We start from the raw sequence: 10,462 nt of genomic DNA, 5'->3' as shown, positions 1-10,462 counted from the left end.
CCAACATCAACTTCTCTAGAACTTTGCAGGAATTATGAATATGTCATGTATGTCCTATATCTGTAAAAATTTAAACGCTAGCAGTGTCCGTTTACTTGCTAGACTTCACTGTCAGACACTATAGTGACTGATGGGCTTTTTTTCTTCTTAGGTAATAACATCCATGCAATGAGCTGTAAAGCGTACATGAGCATTTTGTCTAAATCAGTAACCCACTTCTTGTACCGGCTAAAATCAAACTAATTGAATCTTTGCGCAGCATAAAACGTACAACCAGTCGGTACAATGGTCTCAAAATCAGACTATTACTTTTTTTTTTTTTTTTTTTTTTTTTTTTTTTTACTGTATAGCACGGAGATTAACACTACTTACACGGCCATTCCTAAATCCTAGAGCAGAGCCTAGAATATTATGTCAGTCGTCCGGGTCAGTCTATGGCTTTGTCAAAGTACAGAGTCTATTGTAATCATAGTTCAGAACTTTAGTCAATTTTGCGCACAGCTCACACAAATATAAAAAAAAAATTAAGCACAGCTACTGACAAGGGTATGTGCCAACAAACTAGTCGCAGTGAACGGGGCGGGAGACCCCCCCCCCCCTGGCCCCCCTTCTTTGTGCTTCTTCTCCTTCCTCTTCTTCTTCTTTTTCATAAAACATGAAGAAGGGACGCTAATCATATATATTGGGGTTACTATACTCGTAAGGACCGCTATTTATAATACGGATAGAATGAATAGCGACCGTCTCTTCGCATTATGAATAGGAACCCTTTCAATAGCGACCCCGATGTTGTATTATGAATAGCGACCCTCTCCTTCGATTATGAATAGCGGTACTTACGAATGATAACCCTTTTCTCTAATTATGAATAGCGGTCCTTAAGAATAGTCGTCATTATGAATAGCGAGCAGACCCCCAGGGAGGTGAGACATACAAGTCTAAGCTCATGATTGCAATAATTATATTAAGGTTGAATGTATATGATTGACCATTTTCTTTAGGGGGACATTTAAAAAAAAAATTATTCAGTAAATGGGAGGGGACCTCGCAAGATACGTAACAGAATTGCCAATTTGTGTTTGATTGATTACACCTTCTAAAATTCATAACTTTCTTATTTTTAATCAGTTTTACTCAATCTTTCACTGACCAAACTTGCTAAAAACGCACCAAGAGCATGTTTTAATTTGTATAAAAACAATACATGGTCATTAAATTAAAAGAAAAATTGAAGCGATGTTGTAATCCCTTCTGTGACTATATACATTGATAATGTTCGGGTTATATGTAAGCAGGGTAATGCATACAATTTATGGCTTATTTTATCAACGTTTGATTTATGTATATATTTGCTTTCGTAGACAGGGCATTAATTACGGAGTTCGTTACATGTAGAAGAGGTTAAACAGGGTACCCCACCAAAAAACGGACTTGTTCCCATGGCAATGAATACACGTTGCACACAAATCTAATTATCCGCTACAATAATTTTTATGAAACCAATGATGGATAACGTTTGGTTAATTTTGCCCTCTTGGAGGCTTCCAGAGGTGTCACGAACTGCCGACTGGTTTTCACAAATCCATTACAATACACCATCATGTCAGCCAAGTACAGCGTTTTTTTTATGAAAAAAACTCATTAAACAACCAACTATGAATCAAAAATTACCTCCGACGATTATAGTTTGGCAATTTAATCCCACGTTGGTGTTCTTCTCGGCTCTTTCGTGTCAGCTGATTCGCTTTCGGTCCATTAATTCACAGACGTATCTCTTGATCCATTACATTTCGGCGCCATGAGCAGGCATGTCTTCATCTACTCGAGATTGCCAAATAGCCCGCTATTTCTGAACCTGTATATTAGCCCCATCATGAAATTAGCGGGATATTTGGCAGTTGAAGGCGCAAATAGCGGGCCATTTGCTAGGGAAATCATCGGGACTACTTTGCAAAATATCCCGCTATTTGTCCGCGGTGCGTTTTCACCATGCAGCTCGAAGACTCGCACTATGCGCGAACGCTGGGCAAAATAGCTCGAGCTAATTTCTTGAGCTCGAGTTTCGAGCTGATGTGGACGCGATTTGTAACTTCGGGCTTATTAATTATTTCCCAAATCATAAATAGCGGGCTATTTGGCAATCTCGAGCTGGTGAAGACTGACGAAGAAGGTCAGACTCTTGTGACTCCATTAGTTACTTTGTTTTGATATTTAGGATGACGAGGTCGTATTCGTTTGTAGCAGTTAAGAATTCCACCAATGATGAGGTCGAAATAATACATACCATATGGGGACCATATACACCTAGATTTAAGGGCAATCTTACCCTTCTAATAAGTTTATTTGTATGAAAGCAAAACACTAAGATAAGCAGAATGGCGAAAGCTTTAAATACATCGGACAGATAATACAAAAGTTATGAATGTTTGAAATATGAGATGACAAAGTCTATGGGAATCTCAAATCGGCAGTTTGGTCGGTGGATCGTGACGTAGTGGCGGATAGCTCTCCCATGTGTCGTGTACAAAAATATCAGTAATTTCTGTTTTCTTCCTGAGTGCCGTCTCGTTTGGTGAACTACTCAATATTTTGAATAGCATATAAATACTGGTCATCTAAAGATATAAGACTCTCCCGAGTCATACTTTTTTTTATTAAATCGAAATTTTACTCATTTTGTGTGTTGGAACAAATTGGAAAGTTCTCCGCCACTACATTACAGGAAATTACCGATTCAGCCAATTTGAAGAGCACATGGTATTACAATTTTCAAAAAATTTATTTCTTTCTCATTTCTTGTCCGATTTTATTCAAACCTTCACGAGTCTACCTCTCTGATCATACTGCTTTCCTCTAGAGTAGTTTGCTATCAAGGTTGGATTTCCCTTTAAGTGTGTTTTCCAATGTGAAACCATGCTTGCACTTTATCTCGATAGGGGGCGCTCTGCAATTTCCGAAATGATAATGTACCCACTATGGCAACATCAAACATCCATTAAAGGGATAGTTGAGTTTTGTTGCAGAGGGCGCTACACAAAATAGGTTTTTGTGAGATAATGAAAAACTGAGTGTCAAATTTGAAAGAACATAATATGTAAATGACAAAATCATCATCTTCAAAATCATCTAATACTTGTGCACCACCACAAATATTAGGTATTTTGGAAAATTTGAAAAAACCGTTGACAAAACGAAATAACGCCTTTTACGTCGTATTTCAACTATCCCTATAACAAAATTAATGATTAGTAGGCCCTAACACTCTGTGACTTCTTAATTCTCTGTTATTCTCTGTTATCAGCAGTGTCAGTGTGTGTATATGTACATGTAAATAATTATACGAAGAAAACTATCATAATTTATTTACTCACCCCAGCTCATATAAACCAAACATTCAATTTATTTGTTTTAAACGAAATGGAAGGCAGAATCAATCATAATCGCGATAAGAATAAAATGACAATTTATTGAAAAAGAAAAGAAAGATATTCATAATGGCGACGATATACAGACGAATCAAACTACTACAAAATACCACTCACTTAGCCATCACTGATGTGATGATGAAGAAGGCGGAAAGAAATTATACATTTTTAATGTGATTCTGTCTTTTAAACATGCTATCCGGTTTACGACCAATTAACTTTCTTTCCCTATTCACCAATGATAAACACATGTCCTATTTCAATTCTAATCAAGATTAATTGCTCAGTAATTTCGATCTCGCTGCTTGATGAACCAAGCGGAACGTGTTAGGTCCATGCGTGGTTTTGTACATCACTCTCAACTAACGATACCATTCAATGAGATGGCTCCATAATTATAGAACGGGAATAATATTGTTGCTTTTACACAAACTGTATTGAATGATGATGATGATGATGATACTACTACTTCTTCTACTATTTATACTAATACTTCTACTGCTTCTTCTTCTACTACTACTACTACTACTACTACTACTACTGCTACTACTACTACTACTTCTACTGCTACTACTACTACTTCTACTGCTACAACACTGCTATATAGGAGGGTTAATCTGAGATATTAAATCCCCTGCGGGTGTGTTTATGATGCACAAAGTTGGAAAGAAATGGGTGGATAAGACGGTAATTGGCTGTGGGAAAAATACCCCCTCTTCCCTCGTGAAAAAATCTGAGGTCTGGGCCACGTGTTTTATAAAACAGTTGCGATTAAATAATTGCAAATTATAATTATGTACAAAGTAGAGAGGGGAGTGTCAACTTGCGATCGAATATAAAGAGATGCAATTGATCTGAATCAATCGCATCTCTTTATAAGACGGGCCCTGAACTTATTTTGGGCCTGTTATGATGCGTATTATCCTTCATTATGAAATTAATGAAAAAGATAATGTAAACACACGAGGTTGCAATGCTGATGGGCTTCTTTTACTCGAACCCTTTTGATTTTTGATATAGGCCTATGTTAAAGGTATAGATCAATTTTGGAAACGCCCCCCCCCCTCTCAAAAAATGAAATGGAAGCTCTTATTACCAATCATGTGAAAGAATATGTTGTGACTAATAGTATACATGATACAAATTTTGCCGGGAAACCGCCTACTAATTATTTGGTAAATTATCATATGGATCCAGCCTGGATAGATATCGCGAATGCACTTCAACATTGAACCTTTGGGCATATATTTCTGTTTTTAGCGAATATATAGGTTGAAGTATTGCCTTCTAAACCCCTAAAGGCAATATTTAAACAATATTGAGTAGACATTTTGCACCCCACTACCGGTCTATACCTTTAAGCAAAATCAAATGTGTTTTATATAGTAAGGTGCAATATCTCTCTTTTACAAGAACTTGGTGAGGAATATATATAACCTATTTACACAAGGGATCCAGAAGGGTCCCCCTCGCACCCTGAAATAAAGCTGAAAATCCGAAATTCCTCAAGGCGTGCTATATACGATGCATATCATCTTATTTGATTATGACTTTCTTCAAAGCATCACTATCCATCCATGAATATAATTATATCCGTATATGCTGTTCATAGGAAGATGGAACGTGTAATGAGATCTATAAGCTATTATAACAATTTGAAAAGCTTAAAGTTCCGGAGCAATAACCTGTAACATGTTATACAAAAAAATAGCCCACCTGTCTCGCTTTTACAGTATACTGGTTGGCTATTCTCCTTTCAATGAAGAAAAAAAAGCTATTTCGCTATTTCGCTTGATCACCCAACCAACGAGTCAGTGCGCATTTCAGTCAGCTCTCTCTCATTATCTCGAGTACATGTAATGAAGATAATTATGAAGTGCTCTACAAATATACATGACAGCAGCCTCAACCCTCCATTAACTTATCTCCGCGTACTTTCTCGACATTGGAAGTAGTATGGAGGGCGGGTTCATAATACATTATATGCTTTTGATGAAGAGAGCCTGTTAGATGGTTCAATGATTTGTGATTAGAGGTTCGATAGATGAGAAACGACTGACAAAATAATGGTATAACAAATGATGGCAATCAGGCGATTAAATGCCTTATAGTCACACTAGGTGTACCACCGCCTGCCCACTTAAGATAACCAGAACAATTTGCAAAACTATTACTATAATTGTGTTACCACTCATGGACAAATTTGCGAATGGTTGGCAGTTGTTCGGCTTCATCAGTATCAAAGGGCAAGTCCACTCCAAAAATAACTTTATTTCGATAGAAGCAGAAATATCAGGTAAACCAATTAAAAAAAGTTTGAGCAAAATCAGATAACTAATAAGAACGTTTTGAATTTTTAATGACATGAAAAACTTAGAAAATCACAAGACAAATTGGCAACTTACTCATGAGTCTGTGACGTCATTGTTTCCTTATATTGACTACATACATTTCCATTTTTCTCCCTAAAAATCTTATTTCCTCACACCACAATGATAGTAATATATTTTTGTGTGGATGAACTAATATAGAGGAATTCTTTTTTCAGTTAAATCATGAAGAAGAAAAAATGCTATCCGTAATAGCCTATATATAATATTGAGTAGCTAATGCCCCAAGGGAGAAGGCACTTAATAAGAAAACAGACATTAATGATATTTTTGTAAGCGAAAAGCGGAAGAGTTATTCGCGACTACGTCACTTCCACTGCCCAAACTGCCAATTTGAGACTCGAATACACTTTAGTGATATATTATATTCAAACCTTCATAATTTTATCATTATTGGTCTGATTTGTTTTTCCATTCGCCATTCTGTTTCCCTTAGTTTTCTGATAACATGCAATTTAACTTATTACACGGGTTTGATTGTCCTTTAAAGAATGACCCAACACACAGTATTCACGAAACACGAGAAGAGTATCTGTTATAGAAATTTGCAAGAACTCATTATCAGGTGCTCATGTATATACCACTCGTAAAAATTCATTTTGAGTCAATTTCTAATCCCATGGCAAAAAGCCTATATACAAAAAACATAATATTACAATAGCACATGAAATCATACATTGATACATGCATGTATAAATACTCTGTAAGAGGCAAGTACTTTCTTTATTTACGAATAAGCGGGAAATTCCCATTTAGCATAGAATGTTCTGTATGTAGCGGTTGCCTATGGAGGCCTGCCTAATGTCAAAAGAAAAACATTTGACGCATTTGAATGACTATAACATATCTCGAATAATGATAAAGTTTGTATAATTTATAGAATTAAACATTGCTGAATTTGCTTGGAGTAACTTTCAGGAACCTCTCCCTAAAATAAGTGATAACAATGGAACAATAAATTCATTAAATACAAATTTGAGATTCGAAAATTCCTCTAATGTTTAATGTTAGATCTATATCAAATATTTAGGATTTTTGTCAGTCTTTGATGAGAAGTATAACAAAATGTTCACATTTTTTTAAATTCGAAAATCTATTTTCAAAGTATGGGGTCAGTCTCATCGACTACAATCAAAAGCCTATTTCCCCCAAGGTAACGTCCCCTCAAAGACATCGACTGACCTCACATATTCAAAAAGATTTTCTCAGGGCTCAGGCCGTATACTTGGATATTTTTACATTATCGATCAAATATCTTTTCAAGATGTTTTTGTCAAAATTATGACTGTTGAAATATTTACACATCATACGAGAATAAAATATAGTGACAACGTTGTTTCTGAAGTCTGAAGTATCAACGACGGTTAAACAATACAGAGCATGTGAGACAAATGAAATAGGCATGCGCTAGATTTGAGGAAGTGTTCGTTTAAAAATTGCTTAAACTGCTAATGCTACTTCAAGAGATCAATCATCCTGTAACATCATATTACATTTAAAAGAAGCGTATTCCTACAAGCCATATTATTCTATTTTATATAATTATAATAAATGTTTTTGTTTTGTTTTGTGTATTTTTTTTTACAAAGGTTGAAAGGGTAACATGCTGTGGCGCCGAGGTCATTGTCCAAACTCGTCAGGAAAACCAACAAAGATAAAGACCTTGATTTTACATTACAATACCATTATCAGCCATGTTACTTTCAGACCACAGAAACAGAGTACACTATGACTTCTTAATTTTTTACATTTTAGACAAAAACACCACTCTACATGTTTTATAATTACATGTATACATTTTTCGGAACGAATATACATATATAATGGGAACGTATCTATGTAGGCAATGAAATTTGGCAGAAAACATAGAAATCGCTTGAACACAAGCAAGGATGTCAACCTACAATCTGCTCGTAGAGATAATTGCTTTCTTTCTATAATTTCTAAGGTTTATGTCCATCCTGTGTTCCGGTGCTACTTCGACCTCTTGAATACTCTCTCCGAGAAAGAGTCGTCCACAGCGTTGAGTTATCCATGGATGTTCGCCAGAGTTTCTTCACTCGTTTGTTGGCACCAAATGAAATAAAAATGAAGACGCCTTGGAGACTGATGACGATGACGAAGAGATAGTCCATGAAGGGGACATCGATGACCATAGCTAAGAACCCAAATAACCAGGCGAATCCAAGAAGAGCTGAGATCTATATTACAAATGACGAGAAGGTAGAGAGACCAAAGGAAACAGTTCAGCTATACTTGGATTTCAAAAGCGCAACACTTGTAGTCGCGGGTGTAGTTGTAATTAGAATCAATTGAAGGGAAGAACCAAACATAAATTAAATTAGAAGCTGGTTAAGAGACAGAGAGAGAACATATACTAAGACAGAGACAGATTGGGATGGTGGAAAGAGAGAGAGAGACAGAGACAACAGAGAATCATTATAATTTAACTTATACTACATGTTTATTATTTTTCATGGTTATGGTAATAGGAATTTACTATTTATGTTTCCTGAATAATTGTTGTTTGTTTTTTTTGTCGTGTAAGCATTTGTAGAATTATGTTAAATAAATCTCTACAAATTATTTAATCACAATTTAGAAGGGCCAATGAGCGACAACATAATCAAAATGGTAGATTTACACTTTCGACATGCTAGACCTAACAGTACAGAACAGTTTAATTAATCACGTTAACAGTGTTAATCTTCTATTTTGAAAATGTTGTCACCCCTCGTCTTTTGATTTACTTTGTTACATTAACAGGCATGTTATAGCTATATTGTGAACAAAACACTTTAACATCTGCTGAATAGAATCACTCAATATTTCAGTCATTCAACCTATTGATATGGACTTGCTAATGTAGGATTATGTTACTATGTCCAATGTTTTATATTCATAGATGAAAATGGAGATTCATCCAGTATCGTTGGAAGTTACAGCGGAGTGTGATTCAATTACTAAAATTAGATCTATTATCTACTCCGCGACATCTCACCAGTTCATAATGGCTTTTACATGTGCTCCAATTCCCATTTGAGGAGGGGGGGGGGGGGGGGGTCATCTTTGATTTTGTTTTGATCGTCCGGTGGTTGAGCAGTGAAATGGGCACGTGAACTTCTTATCTTAGCGGGAAACTAGTTACGGGAGAGACCTTTTAGTAGGTGGCACGTCACAAACAATTACGAAAGGCGAACAGCCAGGTAGCTCACAATTACTCACAGACAAGTACTTTAGTGACTCTGTATACCACTATGTTGCAGGTGATTATAAGTGAATCAGGCGTGCATCTAGCCGGTTTGGAATATTAACATCTGACAACCGCACACAAAACAGAGAAAGCTACTCATTGTAACAGCCCACAACTAAATGAAACGTAGGCCTACCATCGTCTACGGCACCAGATGGGATGACAGAGAATGTAAAGACTCCTATGCTACGTCAATGGAAGTTAATTAACATAAACTAATAAAACCTACATTCACTGCATACAGTACTTCCATTAAATTGCTTCACAATTCGCTATTAAATTTTAGAATCATTATGCTTTGAGGAAACAGCATTCTTGTTCGGAACTTACCTTGACATATATTCTGAGTTCAACCGCCCATTGTTTGAATTGAGAGTCCTGGCCAGATTTTAGCACCGATGTTGTTTTCTTGGTAGAATGAACTCCATGTACCGTGATGACAAAAAACACGAGATTGGAAAATAGACATACAGACATTGGAACAAAGAACATGACTATGCTAGATAGTTTGGCAAGCCAGCATCTACTATTGTCGTATTCCAATAAAGGACCATTCTGAAATCCTCCAAACTGAAGTACCAAAGTGATCAAGACAAAGACGAGAGGAGTGCCCCATCCAATAACAAGAAAAGCCACCATCTTACGACCAAATGAGCTAGATGAAAACGATTTCATCTTACTTGCTGCGAAGCTTCGACTCAGGTCCCAAGCAAGGATAGTCGTCCAAACAAACGAAGCAAGGAAAAAGAAATGGGATAACGCAGCAACGACTATGCAAGGTATTCCCAACTGGGAGACTGAAAGACGTATGTACTGAAGGAAGATTTGTCCAAGGAACAACGCAACAATGAAATTCATTATGGATACACCTTGACGATTCCGCAAGGTAGAAAAGGCAACGTAAGTAATCAATGTAGCAAAGAGAAAAACTGATGATATGGCAAAAAGAACATGTCCTAGGATCATCAATGTCCTATCAACGGGTGTGACCTGATCAATATAGCAGATGCTTATGGAACCATCGGGATGAATCAGAATATCCTCTAGGTCGTACATCTGACCTTGATACAGAATAACAGACTGGTTTCCTTGATAGTCCCATTCAATGGAATCATTGGAAACCGTGAAGAAAGAGCAGGTTTGGAGAGCAATCTCGGTCCCACACATTACAAACTGATACTCTGATGAGACGGTGGCACTGCTGAACTGCATGTTGGTGATATTACTCCACCATTTTGGACGAATATAAGTTCCATTGAAGAAAATAAGAGACTCGTTGTTGATAAGAGAAGGCGTAAAATCCAAATAGTATCCAACAAACATTTCCTCGGGACAACGATGTGTTATGTTTCCAGGGTTGTCTTCGACATAACAGGACTGACTAGCTGATATTA

This window comes from Strongylocentrotus purpuratus, unplaced genomic scaffold, assembly GCF_000002235.5.
Source record: "Strongylocentrotus purpuratus isolate Spur 01 unplaced genomic scaffold, Spur_5.0 spur5_scaffold_8, whole genome shotgun sequence".
Taxonomy (NCBI): domain Eukaryota; kingdom Metazoa; phylum Echinodermata; class Echinoidea; order Camarodonta; family Strongylocentrotidae; genus Strongylocentrotus; species Strongylocentrotus purpuratus.
Note: the sequence above shows the minus strand (reverse complement) of the source record.